General features: G+C 42.2%; 1 protein-coding gene and 1 long non-coding RNA gene across 16 annotated transcripts in view; one reads left to right on the top strand and one right to left on the bottom strand.

Annotated features, from left to right (window-relative positions):
- FOXP1 (forkhead box P1) overlaps nucleotides 1-24,361 on the top strand; it is a 794,287-nt gene that overhangs the window by 624,483 nt on the left and 145,443 nt on the right. The window contains exons 1-2 of one of the 15 annotated variants that reach the window (XM_073569718.1): nucleotides 15,238-15,613; nucleotides 16,163-16,254. The exons of 12 other annotated variants lie outside the window; for them this stretch is intronic. The gene's annotated coding sequence lies outside the window, so the exon portion shown is untranslated. Of the gene's footprint in view, nucleotides 1-15,237; nucleotides 15,614-16,162; nucleotides 16,255-24,361 lie in introns of those variants that run through there. 2 more of the 15 variants (XM_073569717.1, XM_073569716.1) reach the window with 2 other exon arrangements.
- Nucleotides 12,688-15,089, bottom strand: LOC141084789 (uncharacterized). Its single transcript, XR_012231116.1, has 2 exons — nucleotides 14,965-15,089; nucleotides 12,688-13,132 (listed from the first exon to the last, which is right to left on the bottom strand). It is a non-coding gene; the product is annotated as an uncharacterized lncRNA (long non-coding RNA).

The raw sequence follows: 24,361 nt of genomic DNA on the forward strand, positions 1-24,361 counted from the left end.
CGTGTCTCTCTACACGCGCAGGCCACCGTACCTGTCCCTGACGTCTCTCTCTACACGCACAGGCCACCGTTCCTGTACCTCTCCCTGGCGTGTCTCTCTACACGTGTAGGACTCCGTCCTGGAACCTGTCTTGCCTGCCGGATTCCGTAACCTGCCGACCGCTGCCAGAGGTCCGGACGTAGATGACCGCGGCCTGGTGTCCGAAGCTGACTTCCGCAGCCTGATTCCTGGATCCTGTCGGTCGATGCCAGCACTACCGATTCCGTTGCCACCGTACCCTATCTTGGATCCTGGCGTGTCTTCGGGCACGCACTCTGTCTTAAACCCCGGCGTGTTCCTTGACACGCATCATGTCCCTAACTTTGTCTCCTTGCATGGAACCCTGGTCTGATTACCGGATGCCCGGATCCTGCCGATCGACCGTCTGAGCCATAGAACCTGATGTCCCGGTTGATCTTCGCTTGCTGTCCGGAGTCTGACGTCATCGTGCCTCTGCCTACCATCTTGCACGAACCATGCCTTGGACTTTGGCGTGCCCTTGCACGCACCTTGCTATGTGTTCCCAGTGTGTTTGTTTGGTACCTGTTTGACCCTGAAGTGTTCCTTAATGAAGTTACTTTGAAATAACGTCTGTCTCGCCTTGTCTTGTTTCCCTGAGCCGGCCGTCTGGTCCAGCTGCCGTGGTGGCTCACCCCCTTGGTCCTGCCCCTGACACTCCCTGTATAGGGGGTGGCTTCTCACTAGGTTAGCTCGCCCTAGGTGGGTGGGTGCCACGGCCCAGAGGGTCCACTCATTCAAGAAAACGACTCAGCGTAAGCTGACGCTCGTCACAAAGCTTATGGCTCAAAAATAGTTACACTATTCAATTGGGAATATGTAGATACTTTGCTCAACATTGGCATCGTAATAACAAGAAGAAAAAACTGCGGAATTATCACAGGATGGATAGACATGTTAATAATATGAAAAAATATATGCATAATATGAAAAAAATAGAAACAAAATGATCAAAAATGTCAATTTCCTCAATGTCTAGTATACGCGCAGTGCACAGAAGTCCTCGAAATTAGAGCCATGGCTGCTATCAATGTGATTGCTTGAGGAATGCTCTGCCGTTGAATGTACTTGGGCAAGAAAATCATCAAGATACGCTGCTGGCAGCTTCCTTTGCAATCACCGACAAATGATGTCCCAGATGTGCTCGATGGGACACAAGTTTGGAGATACTGCAGTCCACGGTAGCATTTCTTTGCTTAGGCTTAATAGTTTGTCCTACTTTGTGTTGCTAATTTAATGTTGAGGAGTGTAAAAATTAACTGTCATCTATGGAAAGTTTGTGTACCTAATAGAAACGATAGGAAAAAGAGAGAGACTGAGAGAGAAAGAAAGGGCTTATGTTAAGTTGGGTGGTTCATTTAGGTTTGGCTTTTCTATAAATGACCTGTGATGGAGGTTTCCCTTTTTATGAACATGTTGCGTTGAGTGTCCCTCCTCCTTTGTTGCTATCATTGGTAAACATGGAATCGTACATTTTATTTTTGATGAATTTGTGTATGATTTTTTTTATTTTTTTTTAATATAATAGTTTTCATTGTCTAATTAATAGCACTTTTAACAAAAAAAAGAAACACGAGAAAAACTTTTCCCAACAGCCATAATATTTACGATCATGTAGCCACATAGGCTTTTATTCCTTTTGTTCCACTTACAACATTAACGTGGATCCATCAGCAAATTTCCCAGTATAAACTGAAAACATTATTACATTATTAAATAGATTCCATAGACCAGATGAGGCATGTGTACTGTTGTTGAAAATTTTCTTTTGACATTTTCGATGCCTAATATTAAAATGAGCATATTCTAAGTCCAGTTCCAACTATTTTTTTTTTACTTGAGGTTTACAAAGACGTTCTTAATTGGCTTTTAAAAGTAAGTACATCAGTCTCATTAGGTCTAAGAGATCTTTTTAATCATGTATGCAGTTTGTATTGGGGAATCTGGTGACAGATCTTATGTAAGGGAGTTCCCCGTGCAGTCAAAGCCGACCAAGTGATCAGCTCATCGCTGCAGGTTTGGTTTCAGAAATTCCTGAAAATTACAGTCATTGAGCAGTCGGACTTTGGATGGATGGTTGGGTGGACCAAAGTCAAAGCCAATGTTTGCAATCAGATCTCTGACCTAGTTTATGAAATGAAAAGAGGTATTCACTTGAATCCTCCCATCTTTAAAAATCTCCCACATATGACAGCTATGTCATAGATTTTGCTCCCGATGCACGAGGAACTTTCGCCTCTGTCACTAATTTAGAGACAGACGTTGGCCTCAAAGCCTTCAATTTAAAAAACATGTACCTAGGTGGAAAGTCCAACATCAGAAGGGAAAAAGAGGAAACCAAGTCCATTCTCCAAACGCTCTTAAAAAATAAATAAAACCTTGTGCTTGTTAACGTGAAGTGTGGAAGATATTTTAGCTCTCAATGTTTTGCACAATTAGGGCCGAGGCGAGGTGATGTCATACCTAGGAACTGTTTTTCTATCAGCCAGCCGTTGTTACATTAGTGATATCATGGGCCAAAAATTATAAACATATCATGATCTGGTGTGCCTGAGTAACAGAAGATCAGGAACCTTTTATTAAGTTTGTTTTCCTTGTCATGTTGTAAAAAATTATGTGTTGGGCATGTATTAGAAACAGATTTGGGATAATTCAGTCGCTGGTGAAGTCAACTCCCGCTATTTCCAGACAGTCGAGATTTGCTGTGATGGAATTTCCATGAATCGGGGGGCACTTGTCACGTTCCTCAGAACTTCTAGTCACTCATAAGTCCAGTGAGACAACGGTCATGAACCAGTTTATTGTCTCTTTGGTTATGTAACTATCATAAGATATCTACAGGACCTGCTGTCTGGATGTATTGGTACAGTAAATTATTTTAGACAGTTCAGACACTCTAAATTAAACTCTGGGTCCCAACACAGGGGCAAGAGTGGAGACCAAATACAGAGGACCAAGAAGAGACAACGCATTGTCAGACTCGCAGATTTAAAGAAGACCTGTCACCAGCTTTTTCTCTTGTTTTTTTTAATCCCGTAACTCCTTGACTTTTTTTGCGTAGTGCAAATTTTTATGGTCTTTACTAAGTGGATGTGGATCACAAGATCCTCAGTGGCGTATCTTTAAGATGTTCTAATAATAAATTTTATTTTTATAGCGCCGACATATTCCGCAGCACTTTATTTCAGAGGGGACTTGTACAGACAGTAGACATTACAGCATAACAATAATCACATAGATCATAACAGATACCAAGAGGAATGAGGGCCCTGCTCGCAAGCTTACAATCTATGAGGTGTTCTGCATAATTACTCTGAGACATGCCCCCTTATTAAAGACCATTAAAAAGTAGCACTAAATAAAAAGGACCAAATTTCCGGAACTATATAAAAAAAAAATATTCATGTAAGCAGCGGGAATTAAATAAGCGTAAAAACAGATTACATTTGTTCTCTTTAAAATGAGAGTTATAGTATCCTAGTTTTAGAATATTTTTTTCCTTATATTTTAGGCTTCCTAAACTCTATTATTACTTTTGAATTCTCCAGTTTATAATAATTTGTCAATACCGGATTGTAGGACTTCTAAACAATTTGTTGTACTGTATGTAATAACCTTTTAATCTGAACTCTTCAAAATTGTTAAATCCCACCAAAAGTATGTTCTGGGAATAGTTAATTATAAAAACCTTTTATCATAATTATTTATTAAAGTGTTGTTCCACAAACATTCTTTTTTACCTATCCACTTATCCTGCTGAGACCAGCAGCCTTCCTAAAAAGGGGCGTGTGAATGGAGCGATACTCAGCATGTGCGACCTCTGAATGAGGCGTGGCGGCACATGCTCACTGCAGCTCTATTCACACAGGGGACATGGTGACCCCTTGTAATTTTTGGGGATCCCGTGGTCAGAGCTCCAGAGATCATATATTACCTTTCCTGTGGATAGGTGATGTTTGTTGCTAATGGGGATAACCCCTTTAAGCAGTAAGACTACTTAAGGAAAAAAATTGCAAGCAGAATATTGGTTACATAGAAAGCTGCTGAGGCTGATGGATGGGTGGACTAAGGAATGGATGGACAATTTTTTTGCGAGCACTATTTGCTGAGCAAAATATTTGGACTGTTGGCTAAATAGAAAGCTGCTGAGGCTGATAGGCGAATGGAAGGTCGGACCGACCAACAGATGGACGGACCAATTGACCAATGGAAATACTGACCAACGGACAGACTGAACAACAGACCGACCAATCGACCAACGGGAAGACCGACCAACCAACAGAAAGGCCGACCAACGGACGGGCCGACCAACGGACGGACCGACCAATTGACCAACAGAAAGACCAACCAACCAACGGACTGACCGACCAAATCTTTTTCATGATATACTTGTCATCTCAACAAACAATCCTGTTTTTATGGAAAAGCCTCACAAACAGAGCATTATGTACACTTGCTAAACCGGACATTTTTCTTGGTTGGATTTAAAATGTTCCTTTTTGTGATTCGGGTGTTAAAGGGGTCAAAAGATAGTAAAAAAAAAAGGTAAAAAAAATGTAACCATGGATTGATTGAAAATTAATAATCGGTAGCATACTCCTTTCTCAACGTGCCCGCGGATCCAGCATTGGCTGTTCTGGAAGTCTATGTCAGCTCCGGGAGAGCCAGAGTGACCTGTGCTGGATCTCCAGGATCATTAGAAAGTGATTACACCTCTGTTTATTATTTTTAATAGCTCCATGGTTACCTTTTTCTTTTTTTCTGTCAGACGCCCTTTTTAAGAAGTGTGCACATACGGGACCAAGTTAATGACAGATGTCATACGAGGACGGGCTGGGTCCGTCAGAGGGAGAGCAAGGGGGTCCCTCACTAATGATCGTGTGCTTTTGGACGTGGGATTGTCTTCAACAGAAGAGAAATTTCTATATTTGATTCATCTATCACGCTATGTAAAAAAAAAAATCCCACCGGCACGACCTGATATAATTGAGCTATTGTTTTGCAGACTCCGGCTTTATTTCAGACACCCAAATCAAACTGCGCTCTGCTCGAATAACAAATGTTAAACGCCGTCTAGCAACAGATGTTTAACCAGAGACTAATTGGGAAATCTACATCACGGGCTTAGACAGTGTCGCTATAAAAAATGATAATTATGAAGGCAGCCACTTACCATGCTACCGGCGTCTGGATGGATCTGGAGTGTATAGGTGGGGCATGTATGGGGGTGCCAATGGCAGGTTCTCTTGGGTTGTTAGCAGACACATTCTGCCACTTGTTTGGGTGGCATTCAAACTAAACAGTCTACTCAGGCATTGGATTTCCGTCTGTGACCCGCGATGCTAGATGACATTAGCAGCAGCTTTCAGATTCTTCTCGTTGCACGGTGTTCGGGACGTAACCCATGCCATCCGTAATATGCCACGATGCAGTGATCAAAAGCAGACCTCGCTGGTGTTGTAGCGGGGAATGTCGTAATTCATTCAGGTCTATGCTTGCGCCAACTAAAACTTTTTACAGTGTATTTCCAGTTTGTAACTATTGAAGGGTGGGGCCTTGGGGTGCGCCATTAAAACACTATATTTATTCTCTAAAAAATTGCATTTCTTATGAGACTTCTAAAGCCGGGCTTTGCAGGACTGCTCCTTAAATTTTATAGTAAATGGAAATCTTAAGAAGGGAAGATTACATTGATTGAATATAATGTATCATAGGCTGCTGTTTGGGCATTCCTTTTTTAATTTGGACACTATACAACAATGGCGTAGCATGGGGGGATCCATGCAAAAGTCTATGGGGGCGTAAAATTTTGCCACCACTGTTGAATAAGTGGCACAGTGAGCTGTCAATGCTGAGTGTAGCAGTCTAGATGAGATTGTGATCAACTGCTGTGCTCTGCATAGGCCAAAGCCACGGAGATGACAGACGCTGAGCTGCTTTTATGTTTTACTTTTTCTAACCCTAGAGGAAAATTGTTAGGGCTATGTTTTATGGTTAAACCTGCGGTTAAGGACAGGGTTGGGGATACGGCTCCTGTAATAAAATATTTACATAAAAATATATAAAAAAAATTTACAATGTATGACCTGATTTTTTTTGTTAGATTTTTTTTGTAAAATGCAGAAAGAACTAGCGGGTCCAGGGGCAAATGATTAATATTAAATATATATGGTTAAGGGATAAGGGGTTCAATACCTGACTGGTGGAAGGGAGTAACGATTCACAGGTTAGGGGGTTGCTGGCATCCAAATCTATTACAAAGTGAGTATGAAAGTAATAAACCTAAAATCTAATCATGATAAAACTATGGTAGACTATTTGCTAAATTTCCAATTTTTTGTTCAGACTGTTCTACAGATCAGACTAAAAGATGTGGTGTTGACTTTTTGCATGAAAAAGGGTTTTCCTTTCAGTTTGGTGCGGGGCTGTAATATATATGGATGTTATTCACCTGCACCATAGGTGGGGGCTCTGCTACAGAGTTTCCCTTAGTTCAAGAGCTGTCAGAAAAATTAACAGTGTTGGGCCCGTATTCACTTTGGATGAAATTTGCCAAAATAACCAATTTCTGCAAGACCAGAAGCTCTTCGTTTGTGTATGGGGCCTAATGACTTCTACCACTTTAATCTGATGTGCATGGGGGCCCATAGACAAGTATCTGGACTTACATAGGGACCCCCGGGTTGGGTAATCGGAGTAGCTACTGGCTGGTGGATCATGCTGTCAGAGGGTGGTCAGAAAGCAGAGTCAATACCAGGAGGTCAGGAATGGCAAAAGAATCGTCAGGCAGAAGAATAGTCAAAACTCAGGCCGAGGTCAGAAACAGGAATAACACTAGCTGGACAGTGTCAGAGTCACAGAAGTGAACCAGGGTAAGAAAATGTATAACTGCCAAGTAGAGGTTTGAATCCATGGGTTTAAATAGAGTAAAGCCCCCATCACACACAGCGATCTCGCTAGCGAGATTGCTGCTGCGTCACAAGTTTTGTGACGCAACAGCGATCTCACCAGCGAGATCGCTGTGTGTGACACTTACCAGCGACCGACCCCCCTGCTGGGTATCACTGATCGTCCTGGAATGGCCAGGACATTTGTTTGATCGCTGGTCTCCCGCTGGCCAGCACGCATCGCTGCGTGTAGCAGGCGGGAGACCAGCGAGCTGGAGCTGGTAACCAAGGTAAACATCGGGTTTCTAAGCAGCGCGCGGCACTTAGAAACCCGATGTGTACCTTAGTTACCAGCCCGCTGGTGCAGGGAGCTGGTAACCAAGGTACACATCGGGTTTCTAAGTGCCGCACGCTGCTTAGAAACCCGATGTGTACCTTGGTTACCAGCTGCCTGCACCAGCGCGCTGGTAACTAAGGTACACAGTGGGTAACTAAGCGACGTGCGTCGCTTGTTACCCGCGTGTCGCTGTCCTTTATCGCTGGTGACGCTGCCTGTTTGACATCTCACCAGCGGTCATGTAGCGACACACCAGCGATCCTGACAAGTTCATATCGTTGTCGGGATCGCTGGTGAGTCGCTATGTGGGACGGGGCCCTAAGCTTCACCTAAGGCTTTTAGGGAAAAACTTTGATGACCAAGTTCAGGAGTTAACTCCAAAGCTCTCTGACTGGATGGTACCACTAGTCCCAAAATATAAACTCAAACAGCTGAACTTTTGGCCTTGCTTAGCAAGAGCAGATGATCATCTATTGTGTATGGGAACCTCTTGACTTGGACCACAGTGATTTGGACCAATTTAATCTGATGTATATCGGGGCCTATAGGCAAGTTTATTGCAGAGTTTTTAATTTCTTTTTTCTGTGCCCAAATTCAAAAATGTTAACCCTCTTGAATTCTCCTGTTTAAATAATCCAGTCAAAATTAATTGGCAGGATACTCTGGCAGCTCTATCACAGACAGGTTTTGCACTAGCCACTTCATTTTTGCAGATCTCAGTAGTTGTCCTGGCCTTCACACTTTAACCGCTAAACCGATATCTGGACTTACATAGGGGACCCTGAGTTGGGTCAACGGAGTGACTGCTGGTCGATGGAGCATACTGGCAGAAGAAGGTCAGAAGTCAGAGTCATTACCGGGAAGTCAGGCAGAAGAATGGTAAAAACTGAGGCCAAGGTCAGAAACAGGAATCACACTAGCTGGGCAGTACCAGAACAACAGGAGTGAACCATGGAAAAAGAACTTATAACTGGCACCTAGAGGTTTGGATACAGGGGTTTATATAGTTTGAACTCCACCCAAAGCTAAAAGAAGGGAATAATTTAGAGTTCATGAGTTAACTCCAAAGCCCTCAAAATGGACAGCACCACCAGTCCCAAAATATCAACTCAAACAGCAGAACTTTTGGCCTTGCTTAGCCGGTAACAGCGGTCCGGCGCCGCTCGGTGGCTATAACAGATGGAGTGATCACTGACATGGATGTAGCATAAATGCTGCAATATATATATTATGAGAACCTCCTCTCTAGGTCCGCAGAATGTCGCAGATGCGTCATCCACGTCCTGCCACTTTAATTTCTTTTCAATGTAGTAATTATTGATTGGATTTTTTTGTTGTTGCGTCCGTCCTACATGCGAATGAATAATCGTCAATCCTCTGTTTGAAAGGAACCTATTGATTTTTCGGTTACTGAAATGCTCGTCTGTTGACCCGTTTGGTTCGATACCTTTAGATGCTGTATACATCTGTGGTTAATGGTTTAACTAAACTTTTTTTTTTTTTGTAAATTGCTGCAGAATCGATGATCCTGGTTTACGCCATAATCCGAGCGCCAGTATCAACACGATACACTCCGATGCACAAAGACTTGTTAGCCGAAAATTGAATACACTATTGCCGTCAGATAGAAAAATTGCCTGAAAGCACTTTCCCACCTCGCAGGAGGCACTGTTATTTAGACTCAAGCCCTGTAAATATAGCCTCCATCAAATGAAGAGCGCGGAAGATAAGAGAAATGATGTCTTTTCCTTGTTTTGCTTGTTTCTCTTGATCACAGACAATCTCCGATCTCCTTCTGTCTTCAGCGGAGCAGGTGCTTGATATACGATGAAACTGTCACCGATACGTAAACTACCGCATAATTTCTGTAATCTGCCATATAAAGGTTGTGAAGTTTTGACAGTGCAAGTTTGGTGGAAGGGACTCGAAAAATAAGCTGGAAACCCCAGTGATCAGTTATAATCTGTGTGGGAAAACATGCAAAACACAAGCCGCGGAGACACCATCACATGTTTCTCAACGCAAGCAATGACTTGCCAGGTCTTTCCCCGTGAAGGAACAACCACGGGAAGGGCAGTCTCCAATGAAGGAAACCACCTATGCCAAAACATGGTATCCATCCACAGACAGCTGTTTCGGGGTATTGGATGTTGATCTCCATGAGTTCATTCATCCTCATTTTTCATAATCTGTGTGGGAACCTGGTAACGTGTTCTAAACCACTGCAGGGCCTCCACATCTGTCTAGCTACATTATTTGTACAAAAGTATGTGCCCCCTCCACGTTACACCTCCAGGAGCTTTTCTCACGTCCCATTCCACATCCACAAATATTAAAATTAAGTCGGACCCTCTGCAGATATATCAGCTCCCGCTCTTCTCGGAAGTCTTTCTACCACTTTTTGGAGTTTGATTGTATTAATTTTTGGCCCTTCATCTAAAAGAACATTTGTGAGGTCAGACCCTGATGTTGAGGAGAGACCAGGATCACAACCAATGTTCTAGTTCATCGCAAAGGTGTTGGATGTGGCTGAGGTCCTGCTCTGTATGGCTGGTCATGTTCTTCCCACCAATCTCCACCAACCACGTCTGTATGGACCTTGTGCACTGGGCTCCGTCATGGAGAACAGAAAATGGTCTTCCCCAAACTGTTCCCACAAAGCCGGAAGCTACAACCGGATGTTATACGCTGGGGGCGGGGAGCTGGATATTTTACGAGGGGCTGGATGTGATAAACCAGGGGGACAAGGAGCCAGATGTTATACACCAGGGCGAGGGGTGAATGTTATACTCCGGAGCAATGGGACTGATTGAGAAACCCTGAATTCAATGATTAAGACCTGCAACCTAATACTTCTCCATATCTATCTATCTATCTCTATCTATCTATCTATCTATCCCCTCCACATTACATGTGGTTTTTTTTACATAACGCCATTACTGCTGCTCTTTTTACTTTTTCATGACACTTTGCATTCATACATTTGGAAATTTACAGATATCCGGTTATGACTGGTTGCTAAACCACAAAATGTCTCACGAGGAGCACACAACAAAAAAAAAAACATGTAAATATAAACTTCTGTAAAAAGGCAAAGCAGGAAGCCAGAGGTGCGTAGATGTTCAGCAAATATTTCATTTTCCTATTTGCTTTTATTACAGTCATCTGAGAGGACGGTCATCAAAGCGGGGGAGCCAGCGATAAAATCTTGTTTGCGTGATTGCACACAGTCGAGACATTGTTCTCTGATTGCTGTGATTATTTAATTTTCACAAGAATTAGCAAATAAACTTTCATGATTAGGAGAGAGCCACTCGTCACATCGTTGGGTTCTAGAGCACGGAATCCTCCTGAAATGTTACGTCGAATTCCGCACCGCACAAGGGCCACTTGGGCTGATCGGACGCCTCAAACCCACTTGCTTTAAACTTTTTGATACATATTTGATCTCTTGATTTCCTTTGTACACGTCAGGATTACAGACTGTTTTCCTTAAGATAAGTGGATTGTAGAAGGTGAGAAACTTCAGGGTTATTCACAGGTCTATACTTTTGCATCTGGGCTTCATCATGATGCTGGAACAGAAAAGTTTGGGGTTTGTTTCCCAATTTTAGGTCTTTCCATGACCCATGAGCCAGTTATTCCTTCACCCCATTGCTTTAAAAAAAATGCAGTTACTTCCTAACCCGTAGTGCTCAGCTAAATCTGGGTGCCCTTTTCCAAGGGCCCCTCAGAGCTACATATATGGTCTTGGCCTCTATGGTATGTTACCCTTTACTTGCATCAGTTTCCTCACCTACGACTCTGAATTTGCCTTTTTTTTTACCAATGCCACATGTTCTTCTTGGGTGAAAAATCACCTAAAAACTAAAGTTTTTGCAGGGTTGTCCAATCATTTGCAATGTACATGTTTTTAATTCCCCTGCAGTGCCACCACTGGAAGAACAAGGTATTACATAGCACCAATTAAAATCCGTAGACCTTCACTATGTCTCACTTCCTTTTCCTTTTTGGGTGAACAGGTCCTTCTAAAATAAGTAGAGATCCCCATCGACTGGAGAACGTTTCAAAATGTGGTCAATTCCCCTGCTATGACACCAAGGGTGAAGTGAAATATTGCATGGTGCCCTGGACTCTGAATCATGCAAATTATAGAGCGTCTAAGCATTTACAAGTCAGCCCATGTAGCTTGCATGGGGCCCAACAAGCCGGGGCCCAGCCTAGATTTTCTCCAATGGATATAGGGATTGTCCTTATGATAGGCTTGGTAACATGACCACCATTAGTCTTGTCTCTACAAAAAATCAGTTGTTGGGTCGGTGAGTAAGAATTAGCTTATCCCTATGAATTGTGGTATATATAGAACAAATGGGGTCATATAGCAAGAATCGAAGTATGCCCTATGCGACAACATTTTTTTACTGAAATTTTATTGACCCTTCAGGACATTTATGGAAGCCCTCAGCACCCACCAAATGGCCATCTTAAAGGATCTTTCAGACATTTGTGCACATTGGTCCGAGATCGGACTGCAATGCACGGGATCGGCCGCAGCTCTCCTGACCCCAGTGTAACCGCTTCATGTATTCTATGAGGCTGCCCCAGTCAGACAGGGAGAGCTGTGGGCAGTCTGATTTTGGACCAGATGTCTGAATGAGCCCTTAGGTCATTATTTTGCTAAAACTTTCCCCGGTCTACTCCAAAATTATGCACTTCCTCTGAGAATCTAAAGTTCAGCAAATGTTCCCCTGAACCCCCTCTCTCCAAAAGGCCTACTACTGTATTACGATATGGTGCCTCCGTGAACCATTGTATGCCTTCGAAGGGAGAATAGAACACCTTCATATCAACTTTTTCTTTTTTACAAAACTATTAAGCATCTATACTGACTCCAGCAGTATAGTGTGGGGGTAGAAGTCTATGCAGAGTCTCGCCGTAGTAGAGTCTCGCCGTAGTAGAGTCTCGCCGTAAATAGAGGTGCCCCGTAGTAGAGGTGCCCCATAGTAAAGGCGCCCCATGAATGTTCTGAAAAGATCTACTCTTTTAATTGCCCTAGCTTTGCCCTTACATGTTATACTGCCTAATATATTTTTTTACTTTCCGTCCCTTCCCGATCTGACACCACCTACGACATTACTGCTGTCCCAGTTTAGCCCCAGTCTGTAACTATCCGAAGTTTAGTCCAAATGCAATATTTAGCTTGAGCTCATAAAAGCAGCGTATTCCTCAGCAGATTACTCTCCGTGGTGTTTTCTATGTCACCCGGCTTCAGATTGTCACATAAATGGGAGCTCGGGACGTGCATTTTCTTAATGCTCCGGGAAAGAAAACCTGAGCGGTGCGGAGAGCCGTACGTACATATATCACAGCAAACCTCGGGGACTATTGAAACGAGAACAGTGGCCCTTTGCAGTTAAGTAGGTGTTTTATTGAACTAATGCCAATTTGCTTTCCAGGGATAGTCCGTAAAAACCCTGGACAATTCCCAACTGTAATACAGGTTTTTCTCTCTCGCTGGCTTCGTCCTCTCGCATCCAGATTGCTTGCATTGCGTTCCAGGCTCCTCTGTGAAGAAGACACCTTGGCTCGGTTTATGCAGTGTAAAAAAAAGAGCAATATACAAGATTGATGTGCTTTATGGCTGCCGTATTTCACGAAGCATTAGCCTCTCCTCGGATTTTTTCTTGTCTTTTAGTTTTTTAATTTTAATTGGTACACTCCAATCATTGGGTATTATGAGCTGTATGTTTGCAGGGTAATATATAGCCGTGTTCTTCTGCCAGTAGTTTTGCCGAGTTTGCTTTTGTACTGTACGTGTGCCATGAAGTCGTCTTCCAAACTCTATGAAGACCTAAGATTAAAACATTGATTCAGATACAGATTTAATTTATAGGGGGCTTCAAATCGGATATTTGTCAGATGAGGGACATCAATGAAAATCACTGTGGTGTCAACTGGTGGGGACCCCCAACGAAGTTTCTGCTTCAGCTGTGAGGTCGCAGCTCACGCACATACGGCTTCATTCAAAAACTATGGAAGGGGTCTTCTTCTTAGGGCAGTTTCACACGTCAGTGTCTCCGGTACGTGTAGTGACAGTTTTCTCACGTACCGGAGACACTGACACACGTAGACACATTCTAATGAATGTGTCTATGCAGATGTCAGCGTGTTTTCACGGACCGTGTGTCCGTGTGCAAAACACGCTGACATGTCCGTTTTTGTGCAACAGCACGGATCACACGGACCCATACAAGTCAATGGGTCCGTGTAAACACGTACCGCACATGGATGCTGTCCGTGTGCGATCCGTGTGCGTTTTTAAAAGTCAAAGGATTAACATTGAAAATAATTTTTCAAAAACACGGACAGCACACGGATGGTGCGCACGGACATATGGATAGCACACGGATGTCAACACAGATGACCTCCGTGTGCACACGGACAGCTCCGGTACCAGTTTTTCCGGTACCGGAATTATCTGGACGTGTGAAACTGCCCTTATCTGGATATGGACTGGGACCCCCTCAGTGTTCGCAGTTATTTAGACTTATGTGACATGTCAAAGCAAACGCAAATCTTTGAAATCCCAATTTTGTCTTTCATACTTGGAAAGATGTAACAAAGACTTCTACATGCCCTGTTGTGTTTAGTGAAGACTGTATTGAAACAATGTCTTTATACTGTGCACCACATGGAGTGGCAATAGTTCCTAGACAAGAACCTTCAAGGGTTTTTGAATATGTCTTAGCCACTTTTCTCATGTGCATCATGTTCTAGACCAAAGCTGGAATTTAGTGGCAGATATGTCCCACCACAGAGACCATGGCATCCAACTTTTTGATGGCAAGAACAACGCTGCCTGCTTCTGTATTCTTCCCTTTAAATGTGCCAAAAACTGCATTGTAGACTGTCAACAGGTCTTCCGGCACAAATGTGAGACCTAAGGGTCCTTCATGGCAATATTGTAGGTCAACTTTTGGCCGAACTAGTAAAATAGTAATTAAATCCAAGGCGAACTCATAGAGCAACCCAACGGGAGTGACTGATACATTGAAGAGGATGGAGAGCAGTGGCCAATAGTTGGTCTATTGGTCAACCTTCCCATACTTTGCCCATGTGGGCACACTTACTGGGAGGCTTAAATTATTACCTATTCACCGGATTAGGGTTGAGTAAAGAGATTTGCTGGGCCCTGGTCCCGCGTACACATCTGTAGTTCATGGCTACCGGCCCAGTGCTACCTGCAGCATCCCCGGCACATTATGATGTGACACGCCACGCAAGATGTCACGGGGGACCTACAAGTCAGAAGAGGATCCGGAGATGTTATAGGAAGTTTGCAGTGAACTGGTCTTGGCCCTCCGATGTGGCCAATGGATCACGGTTCTGGGAATCTTTTTGATCATCTCTACACCGGATAGGTTAAAACTTGGGGGTCTGACCTCCGATCCTGAGATTGGAGCTATAGCCACACATTCTTTGTGCCCATATGTTACCTCCGTATACCTCCATTGAATCACCTTTGAAAACAGCACCGTAGGTTTTGTTTTCCACGCACCATATATAGACTCCCATCAATTCAGCAGAGCCTTAATCAAGAAAAGATTAAATAAAAAGCCCCCAAAAAAAGCCAAAAATAAAAAAATAAATCAACATGCGCCATATTAAACATTAAGAACTCACTCAGCAGCTGATGACAAAATTATTACAAGTCTTCCTTTGTTCTCCCTTATTTTGTGAGCTTCAGAGACCCGTACCGGTGCTCCGCAGAGCATTGCAACATTAAACGGGTTCAGCAGCACTTGCTAATTTGTTCAGTACGACTCTGATTAATTATTTCAATCATGAGCCTCCATGTTCCCGAATAGTAATTATCCTGCTCCTAACTCCGCTGTGCAAAAAGAAAAAAATATATAAAAATACTCCACCTTCTTTTAAAAGAAATTTAAAGAACCTCACACATTCGATTTTTGGGGAATCTGAACAATTTTTTATTTTTATTTTTCACGGTTTTTTGTTATTTCTTATTGGAGGCCGAATTCTGGAGGGGGGTATTTTTTTTTTTTTTTTTAAGCTACAGAGGTATTAAAAATTAGCTGGTGCATTGGTCTTTATCAGGGTGGAAAGCTCTAATTTAAGTCTGGGGTTCAGCTTGCGCTCTGTCTTTAAGTATTAATATGGTAATGAGTCGCAGCAGATGTTTTTGGAGGGGGGGAAGGGCCATGCATTGAGGCTCCAGTGACATCTTGCCATCCAGAAATCTCTTCGGTTACGACCTGGAAAGGAGAGAACATGTGCCTGTGCCTCCGCTAAGAACGACATCGGTACGACGGTAAATTGTCAGCGACGACAACTATTAGATATGACACCGATCCTAGAGATTACACAAAAATTGTTTTGTTTGTTTTGCAAAATTAGCACCATAGCCATTCCCTCGTATTGCAATTTTTGAAAACTGCAATACCAGACTCGGCCTATGTACTAAAGTGGCGCTATCTCTGGCCAAAAATGAAACTGAGCTGCAATACCAGGTACAACTCATTGGCAAGAGTGGTACTTTACTGGGGAGGGGATGAAAAAAGCATAAAATTAGAAAAATAAAATTATTGCTTTAAAAAAAAATAATAAAAAAATAGCGCCACACTTGTCTATAGGCTGTGTCTGGTATTGCAGCTCAATACCAATTATTTTTATGTAGCCGAGATTCAGTACTGTTGACAGCCTAGGAGCTAAAGTGGTGATATTTTTGGAAGAAAAAATGGCTGAAATTTGTAAAAAGTTGCTTTTATTTCATTTTTTTATGAATAACTTTTTTTTTTTATATGGCATGTCCCCATTTATTTAGAAGTGGCACAGTTGTAATACCATTCTCAACCCATAGATTAAAGTGGCGTTGTTATAAGGAAACAATTGGACTGTGCTGCAGTACCAGACACAACCAATGGACTAGAGTGGCGCTGTTTTCCTGAAAAGGTGAAGATTTAAAAATAAATGAATACATTTTTAATATCTTTTAATCACTTTGTTCATGGGCTGAGCTACAATACCATTCACAACCAGAGGACAACACTGGCATTCCTTCTGAACTATGGGACTGTACTGCAGTACCAGACACAATCCATGGATGAGAGAGGCGCTGTTTCTGCAAAGTCTATTTGCAATCATCTAGAATCCCATTAGTTCATTGGAAACAGGAATTTTTTAAAAGTCATCTCTACTTGATTACTGCAGTACCTGACATAGCCGATGGACTAGAGTGGCGCTGTTTCTAGAAAAAAAAAATATTGGATTGAGCTGCAATGCCAGGCACAACCAATGCGCTAGAGTGACGCATCCTTCTACATTAGATACGAGATGCATTTAGGTTGCGGAGTACAACTTGCCCCATTTCACCCATAGGTTCTTCGTCTACTCTGGCATTCACCGCTGCTTTTCTCGTTGGCTTCATCAGGGGACGAGTAATTGCTGTAAATCAAGCCTTTTATATCAATTAATCGAGTGCAGGTTAATTCAGTCCCAAGTCAGTTCTTCATAGGAAAACAGATAAATATCTGCCGGATGCAATGGGTCAGGATGAAGATCTCTGCAAAAGTATAGGGCAACATAGAGATCTGCTCATCGCTCATGTAGAGGGAAGAGCCGAGTTTTGGTTCAAGGGGTTGTAAAAGAATATAATAGATTCTCTTTTTTTTTTTTTCTTGAAACAGCGCCACCCTAGTCCAATAGGCTATGTCTGGTACTGCAACTCAGTTTAATTTTTTTTAAATATAGCAGTGTTGTGAAGATACTGCCCACTAAATGTTTTTTCATATCTTATATAATTCAAGGTTAGAGTCCGGCCCGTTATGTGCAGTCTGGCCCCGGGTCTCCTCCCTGACCTCAACAGCCTCATTGGCATATAACAGGCTGTTGATTTCAAATTTGTAGACCCGTGGCCAGCCTGAATATTTCAGTCCATACCTAATGGTCACTTGGAGCTTTTGTTTCCTGGCTTGTGGAAAAAAATATATATAATTTTTAGGCATAATTTTTAGACATTTAGGTCCTTGCTTTTTTGTAGGAAACAAACTCATGTAGCAAAAAGACATGAAAATCATAAATAGTGGGGTTTTTTGCAAACTAGAAAATGTATGAAGAAATCAAAACGCCCTTTTACTATTACTGAATGAATGATAAAAATGCTAATTCACATCGACTTGACCGGGCACCTATAAACTATCATTGTCGGCAGCACATCTGCTTGTGTAAACAGCTGATATGCTGCTGATACTATTCATGCTGCATAGGGATCCAGTGATCATACCAACAATTGTACAATTTGGCTCCACGCATACGAGGGCCAATTGTTACGATCGGTACTCTTTGGGCAGAATTCCTTTTAAGGCTGGATTCACAACCGCTTTTAGCAGAACAAAATCACATGACATTTTTTTTCCAAGTGTTAAAAAATAATGAAAAAAATTAATTTTTGGGAAGAATGCCTAAAGTTTAGGTCAAGGATCGAAGTGAAGTCCTTCTGCAGCCTAATGACTGACCTTCCACTTGTAATGAGATGAGATGGTCTTCAACTTTTGGCTCTACAGCTGTTGTTAAACTTGACCTCCCATCACACCCTGACAGCTGGAGAGCTGTAGTTGAAGCACTAGAAGTTAGGTCCGTCCATATACATGATGAGGTTCTACAGATTGTGTTGCAGGACCTCTCACAGACGAAGAATCTCTGGAAAGTAGAAAGAATTTACTTTTCTTTCCTACACAAAAAAATTGGAGATGTATGGAGAGTAGATGTTTGGAGTCAACTCATTGGTGTAGTCTATGGCTTTATTGAACTAGAGCATTAGGGTTAGGCCGGGGTTACACTTGAGAGTGTGATGTGAGTCTCTCGCATCAACACCTGACACTGCCGCCGGCAATTGGACCGGAGTGTGCGGCTGCATGTATTTCTGTGCTGCTGAGCACTCCAGTCCCAAGCGCCGGGTATTGATTCCCGAGTTTCTCGCATCACACTCGCAAGTGTGACCCCGGCCTTTAGTGAGATGTCTGGTTGTTCTCTTGTCTATGGATGAAGTAGTAGTTTCTCCTAAGTGAGTGCGAAGGCTCCCCTGCCACCAAGTGATGTCTCTTGGTATTTCGGGAGAGTTGGCATGCAACTAGTTGCTCTCAGGCCTATGAGCCTAGGTGGGGCCCAAAAGATCCCTTTGACCCATAAGAGAAGACCAATACTATTAAAGATCCATGCTAGTTGAGGGAAGGGCATGTTGAAGATTTTGTATTGGGGTCAACGAGCTTCGATTTATGCCACTGGCAAGTAAATCAAACTTTGTTGACCCCAATACAGTTAGCCATAGAAATCAGAGAGCATTTATCTGTCATCTGTTTCTCCCAACCACCTCACACAGGTGCAATTGGAGCAGTCAAACATGCGTGAGTTTTTAGGGAGAACCGATGGAGCCTCACCTCCGGCAGCTTTTTTTTTTCCACGGGAGGACAAAGGAATAGGACATCATCTGTCATTGAGGAGTCAAGATGCCTTCAAACACATTAGATGGTTGGTCAGTCCTGCCAAAATTGGCAGGCTTGGATGACTTTAGTCTTGGTGAAAAATTGTTAATAATTTTGGGGTTCTTTAGGGTTGTTGAACTTGTGGTGGATAGAGATGTATGAGCAAACATGGTGCACACAGTAATTTTCTGTTTATTTACTCTTTACCTGGACAATGTGTTTTTGGTGCATTCTTGCAGAAAAGTTGCAGGAACCTGCAAATTCCATCACTTTCTTCGGAGACTTCACATCGACTTCATTGTTTTTACACTCAAACAATTTCACAATTAGAAGGTGAAAATTTACATTCAGAATGATATGGAAGTGGCACGCTGGGAGTCTCGAGACAAACGTGTTACTTTTTCGTTACTCAATTTAATCACGATCTATCAGTTCTCACACAACTGGTGAATAGAATTGGTGATGGCGCCTTTTCAACCGGCGCCCTAAACCTTGCTACATTTTAGCATCTTTATTATACTTGACCATATCCAGACAACAGATTTTAATGAACAAAAGTTGAACCCTTAAAAGTTTGGATCAGTAGATCCGCAGGGGTTGAGGCGTAGCTGTAAAACCAGGTTTATAGCTGTAAGGTATTGTAGGATTTCTGTTTAGCTCGGTGTCTGACTGAATTGGTGATTATTTGAGGAGCTGTCCAGTGAAGACTGCAGAATATAGCCTCGCCCTAAACTTTTCATTTAATAAAACATGTTTCAGCTCTGTACCAATCATAGGAGACCCCGCCCCTGCGGAGTCTATTAGTTTAGCGATAGGTATTATTAAACTTTATTGGCCAACAAAGAAGATATATAACGTCCTGTCACATGGGTGATTTTCCTGTACCCATGTCTTGAATTGTTTTCCAACAATATAGAAATAGCTACTTGGACTGCAGATGCTACTGGACACCATGGGAGCAGCAGGGGGGATGCAGTGACTTAGCTGCATTTACACAGGCAGATTTCCTACCCAGATTAATGCCGATTCACAACATAAAGACCCTATTTTTGCTGTTATAGCACGGACCCTTGGTTGTCATCCTACATTGATCTGTCTTGCGGATCAAACTCGCCAGTGCCAGTCCAAGGCCCCATGAAAAAGGGCAGATAGCACACGGGTGTCATGTATACCCTCATCAGAATTGACTGTTTAATGGGTAGGAAACTCTTCAATTTTTTTTTTCTTCGTACGAGAAAAAAAAAACAAAACAAAATTTGCAAAACCCGGCAGGGACCAAACATGGGTTCAACGCGCTGAAAATGAAAGGACTTTTTTTCACTCTAGGGAAAAAAAATTGCGTATAACACCGACCTCACAAGTCGCAGTCCGATGCAAAATGTATGGGGCCGAGCAATTCTTTTTACGATCATTTACATGCCATGGATGCGCCGTACTATGGTCCAACACTTTTATGACCGGTTTTTCCCAGTTTTTGATTATTTTGATCATTTTCTCAATAATTTAGAATAATATATTTTTTTATTACCGGAAGTGAAGTCAGATGAATATTCGGTTTTATAGTGATCCACATTAGGATCAGCAGAATTGGGGAGGTCCGGCTGTTGCGGCCATATTACGTGGCCCTTTTCGGACCACAAGTCTACGATTTTTGCTCAATCGTTGCTCTGCACCCCTTTTGTTACTGTGGATACATCAGCCCTGTAGTCAGAGGTGTCCGGATAAATACATCCTCATATGTATGTATATAGGGCATCTGTGCGTTTGACCCTCCCCGATGTCAAACGGTGAACGTCAAGTCTCCGAGCTCAGCTCAACAAAAGTCCTTCCACAATTAAATATTCATAACAACGTGTGTAAAGCCGGGGGGAGGGGGCTCTTATTAAATACATGAGATGCAAAACCACTTTAGAGGACAGCACCCAGTGTCACATACCCTTATCTGTCACAGCGGCCTTGGATCTATTTTTTTTTCCCTTGACTTGGATCAGCCTACAATCAGATTGTTTGTGTAAACAGCTTCACTATGAATGTTTCTAATTTGTACATTTCTTAATTAGCTTGTAACTTGCTTCCCTAATTACAAACAGTTCTGCTTTTTTTTTTTTTTTTCCTGGGTCGAGCAGAAGCAGCAGCTGGACTCATGACCTCAATTTGTTGCAGCATGGAAGAGGTTAATTGTTGCATTGTTTGGCCCTTGTTATGTTGCCTTAGTTTTCTTGCAGCCTGGAAGAGGTTAATCGGTGCATTCTGGGTATGGCAGCTTTTTTAATGTATTTATTTATTTTTCAGACACTATTTGATAACATGCAAATAATGTCTGCGTTCTTGTTTTTGCAACATTTTGGATTTTTTTTAAATGCGCGGCAGTTTTTTTTTTTTTTTAATTTTTTTTTTATTTATCTGACGCGTGTTCTAAATGTTGCCATAAAAAAAAAACCACACAAAAGTACTTGTTAAAATTAAAAAAAAAAAAATGATTGTGAGCGGATTATAGCCTCTTCAGGTTTCTAAAGACGCCAAGCAGTTATTAGGCTATGTGCACACGCTGCAGTTTTTGCTGCGGTTCCGCTGCAGTTTTGGCCCTGCGGAACCGCAGTAGTTCCGCAGACATGGTACAGTACCATGTAAACCTATGGGTTTTCAAAACCGCAGTGCTCACGCTGCGGTTTTTTCCGCAGCATGTCAATTGTTTCTGCGGATTCTGCTGCGGTTTCACACCTTTAACATAGTAGAGGTGTGAAACTGCAGGGCCAAACCGCAGGTCACTTTACCTGCGGTTTTACCTGCGGTTCCGCGGGAAAAAACCCGCAGGTGAATCTGCAGCGTGTGCACATAGCCTTAGGGTTTGTGCATACATTGCGGATTGCTGTGCGGAATTTTCTGCGCGGAATCTGCATCTCTTGGCAGAATCCGCAGGTCAAAATCCGTGCCTTTTTTTATGCGGATTTCCTGCAGATTTATTGTGGGTTTGGCTGCGTTTTTACACCTGCGGATTCCTATAATGGAATGGTGTAAAAACGCTGCGGAATCCGCACAAAGAATTGACATGCTGCGGAAAAAAAAAAGCTGCGTTTCCGCGCTGATTTTTCCGCCGCATGTGCACAGCGGTTTTTTCCCCCCAATAGAATAACATTGTACTGTAAATCACTTCCGGATCTGCAGTGGATCCGCAATGCGTGCACATACCCTTAGAAGTGACTTCTGCTCTGAAGGCACTCTATATTTGACCATGTAAGTCAATGGGCGTCTTGTTTGAGCTTCAAAAGCCGCAAGTGGTTTCTACATTGTTGAATGGACTTGGGGAAGGGGGGGGGGCGGGGTTCCGCAAAATACAAGTGCAAAAGATAACCCAACAAAGTTGGAAAAACGCGCAAAAAAATTAAAAAAGCACTCAGGAAATGACCTCCCAAAAATGCTAAATAAAGACGCATCAGGTCTACAAAAGGCCAGAGACAACGAGAGTGTTCCGAAGCATCGTCTGCTTGAAAAATGGATGTTTTTGAAAATGTTGCGTGAGTGTAGCCTAGAGATGCACGTCAAAAATTCCCATGTGCGTTGGCACAATAAGGTTTTTACTAGCTAAACGGCTTTTATACAAAAAGTCCTCAGAGGAAATGTGCGCGTGAGGCCTGCTCTTTTACTGTGCGCCAAAACTTGCACATAGAGGCTCATGTAGACTGACGTATTTTTGGTCCCAGTGCAATCCAACAAAACACTGGATGGCACTCGGACCAACGTTAGTCTATGAGGCTGTGCACATGTCTGATGTTTTTTTTCCTCGATCCGATAAAAAATTTGCGGCATGCCCAAGTTGGATCCGATTATTACATCGCACTCAGCCGTGCAAGTCAATGAGATCATGCAAAAAAAAAAAAAAAGAAAAAAAAATCGGACTGCACTCGGATGCCATCTGAGTGCAGTCCGATTTCTATAGACTGACAGAATGGAGAAGATGGACACTTTTTTTTTTTTCCTCCTTGTCCGAGAAAACATTCTGATCAGAGTGTCCTTGGCATAATCGGCCCGATGAGAGGTTTTACGCTCGTTTGGCCCTATCCTAAAACTGCGCATGTTAAAAGTGCCAAGAATTGTCCCCATGCCCCTACAAGTCGTTTTTTGCAAACTGTGAGCGCAAAACGGCTTCACACGTCTGCGTTTGTGTACACAACTTGTGCGAAAAAACTACGCGAGTGTATCAATTTTTTTTTTTAGGAAAAACAATGGCACAAACGTGCAATATTGTTTGGGATGGGGGGGATTGATCCGATTTGTGTCATCTTCGTTTTTTACAGCGCGGAAGAGATTAACCTGGCGCTGTTTATTCCTCCTGTCAAAAAAAAAAAAAAAAAGTCCAGAAATACACACCGCCTGTGTTATTACTCCAGGGTTATCTGACAAAAACAGTCATTAAAAGCAAACAGACAACAGCGGCGGAGCAGATGGACACAACACACTATGTGCATGTGTTTACCATGGAGGCCCCAAAAGCAAAGGCGTATGGGAGAATGGGTCGGGGCGGTTACCGCTTCTCTCTCTGATTCATCTTTAAAGTTGTTTTTGTTTGTTCTTTGTTATCAGGCAACTGTAACAAACAAACAACTTCTGGGGATCTTGGCCCCATCCCCTAGAGCCGCACACTGCTCGCCTTCCTCTCCCTGACTCTCTGGGACTTTTTCTTCCAGCTCTGGGCATAACAAAAAAAAAAAAGGGATCAAGCCAAAAGTGGGAGGAATCTTACAACTTGATGAGATTTAGTAACCCTGCCCTTTGTTTTGTCTCCTCCAAGGAACAAAGATGCCCCTCTCCCTGACTTTTAACCCCTTTTTTCTAAGCTTTTTTTTTTTTTTTTAAGGGCCAATCCCTTTTAGAGCATGGATGTGCCTGTTTTTATTTTTAGTTTTTTTTTTGTTTGTTTGTTTTTTTTTGTGGGGGGGTGTTGCTGTTTTTTATTTAGTTATTTTTAAACTTACAATCGTTTTCTTTTCTACTTTATACCATTTTTTTAAAAAATTCTATAGAAAAAAATATTAAAAAAATTGAGAGTCCTACTAATAATTTAATAATAATTTTATTTTTTATTCTGTTTATAACACATTTCGCAGCACTTAACATTTTATAAGCCCTCAAGGGTTGATATTTTTTAATGGCTAATTAAAAAGACTACTAAATTGTACCTAACTTTTTTTTTTTTTTTTTTAAATTTTGCATTATTTGTTTTTATTTTTTCTGCTTTTGCAAAAAAAAAAAGACATTTGTAAATATTGTTTAAGGTTAATTTCCCCAGGATTTTTTTATTTTTTAATTTTTTTTTTTAATTTTTTTGTAAAGGTTAAACTTCTACAATTTAATTTTAATAATGATAAAAAAAAGAAAAAAAAAATTAAAAAAAAATGGTCCCCTTTTTCCTTCTCATGTTTGATTAAGGATGAGTGTGTGCCCGTTTGATGGCCTTTTCAGAAAGCTGCCACAAGCCCGGTCGGGTCAAAGGTTTAACAGCAATTAAGCCTAGTTTCTGTACAGACAAATGCATTTTTTCACCTGCCGCCAGTAGGGAAAGAAAAAAAAAAAGAAAGCAA

Source organism: Dendrobates tinctorius, unplaced genomic scaffold (assembly GCF_039654945.1).
Source record: "Dendrobates tinctorius isolate UK_male_01 unplaced genomic scaffold, ASM3965494v1 ptg000027l, whole genome shotgun sequence".
NCBI classification, from domain to species: Eukaryota; Metazoa; Chordata; class Amphibia; order Anura; family Dendrobatidae; genus Dendrobates; species Dendrobates tinctorius.